The following is a 2,500-nucleotide window of genomic DNA, read 5'->3' on the forward strand; positions in this document are numbered from 1 at the left end:
ACCAATTGTTCAAATTGTTCTAAAAGTACCAAAATTGGCACACATGTGGATAAATACATTCTGAACAATTTTGGATATGGAGGCATTCAAGATTCTCCCCGTAGCACATTTGGCGGCCATTTTTCAAAATGGCCGCTATTTACCGTTAGCGTCATTGAATATGTACCATAATTTGTCTTTTTGTGGATGCTAAAGGTGATAAGTGTGCTAGAGGTGATAAGTATTGTACAATTACACATACTTCTGTGCTTACCAAATAATTTGGCTACCATTTCACAAGAAAATGAATTTTACTTTGCAGCGGCAGCAATGGTGGCAGTGACGGCGGCTGCAGTAATAGTATAGTGTTGATAGTCATGGTGCTTGTAGTAGTAACTTGTGGTAACATGGTGGTGTTTTGTGTCTTTGCAGGTGAGGCAGCAGCAGCACCACCTGACATCAGAGACGCGTTGTTCCAGACTGCAGCCATGGCAAAGAAGTTCCAACTGGTCGATACTTTTGAGCAACGTACTCCCACAACACCTCCTGAGACAAACTGGAAGCTGTGTCTTGTATGTCAAGAGGAGACAACAGAGTCACTTGTCTGCCCAGTACGGTTGATATCTATAAAAATTGTGCTTATGATGAGCTGACAACATATTTGATATCCACATAAAAGGATTTTCTTTAAACTGTTTGCTTACAAAATATTGAGATTTGCTCCATATATTTTAGTAATACATATTACTTGTATTTTATATATAGTTGCCAAAACTTACAATAGTATTACTGGAATTGTGACATATGTTTTAGTAATCCCTTTATAATGACGAAATCACGCGCTTCTCCGAATTTGACCAAAATATGAATGTTTCTACTTCTTGTCAAAAGAGGGCAGCATAATCTCATGGTTCCATTTATATGAATGATTCTATCCAATTAGAAAATGGTGATACATTGACACTTATGTGGAAATGTGTGTCTGGTACAAATAATGTTTAGTTCCAACCAAGAAGGCTAATCTGGCTATTTGCTAACAAAAATGACGTCATGGAATATTCCAGAACGCAAGGATTAAAAAGCTCTACATATTGTTTACTTTCAAGGCCAATAGATGGCCTTAACAAATGGCTCCCAATTGCTAATCATCCCCATCAACCCTTCATTATAATTTTCATTATTTTATTTCCGTTGAAATTTGGACAGAAATGTTGTAGAAAACAAACGCACTGGAGCTTGTAGTTCCTTGTTGTCTGAGCCATACTTAGTGCTCGTTCGGAAATTTCAAATTTCACAATAAATGTCAGACATATTTCCTAAACAAACAATCGTTAGTTCAATTATATCTGGGGGTCCTGGGGTTTTGCCAGATTGCGCCACATTTACTCAAATCGGTAAGACAATCAAGTCATTAAGCCGTTATTTAATTCTATTTTCCGTGACATTTTTATGAAACCATAAAATAATGACCTTTCGTTGTAGACATATATTGTTATTAAGACCTACGTAGCATAACCAGATTGTCACATTCCGAAAGGCATAATAATGAAACCCGAACCGCCCCCCCCCCCCACCCCTCTCTAACTCCCTCTTTTAAATCATAATGAGTTTTATTTTACAGCCAATATATGGCATCAGAGGTTCCTTGTCTCAAATAATATAGTTAATTATTTTCTTTACGACCACGTGGGTCAAGAAAGTGTGCTAGGAATTTAGAGGCTAGAAAATTGGTAAACTGTCAAATTACCGTTTCCTTATTATAAATGAATATTTTTATCAGAAAATCGTGTGAATTTCCCATATCATATTGGAAGTAACCTAAATTTACTTATAAAAGTGTTTAGCATTTCTTTTCTTCCTTAGAACACATACAGTATATATTAAATCATGACCCTGTACAAATGACCCAGGTAACAATCATCAGCATAGTTAAGGTTGGTTGGACGACTTTGGGACAGCGCTGCCAAATGAAATTTCTTTAGCTGTAGAATAACATAATTTTTTACTGATTAAAATAGTTTAAAGCTTAATATGTGTATGTCTAAAGGCGCATGGGCATGGTGTAATTTGATGCTCTTATAATCACCGTAAACAACATTGACCAAACGAATAAAGAATAATAAAACTGTCATATTTATGTCTCTTCGCCGTCTGACTGTGTAGCGTTGTCCACCTGCGAATTTGTGTTTGTTGATAAGGGCGCTCCACCTTGCTCCAAAGAGTAAATCATTTATAATATAAAACTTGTCATCATTTCCTTAGTAATTGTATTCATGTCATTAGAGCCGTTCCTTGGTTCAATATAGGTTAAAAGAAGCCCTAAATATTTTTCGCAGGCGTATTTCTCTTTATAGTAAATTGCTCAGTTCTGGCTCTCGACTTTTAACAAGTTCACTCGGAATCATTATTTTAGAAAATTTCATTGTAGCCGTTTCCATTCAAACTTTTAACAAATTTGTTTTCATTTTGAACAGGCTAAAATAAGTTAATTTTTATAGTTTTAATGTTGTTACTGTTCTTG

The sequence above is a fragment of the Palaemon carinicauda genome, chromosome 12, assembly GCF_036898095.1.
Source record: "Palaemon carinicauda isolate YSFRI2023 chromosome 12, ASM3689809v2, whole genome shotgun sequence".
Taxonomy (NCBI): Eukaryota; Metazoa; Arthropoda; class Malacostraca; order Decapoda; family Palaemonidae; genus Palaemon; species Palaemon carinicauda.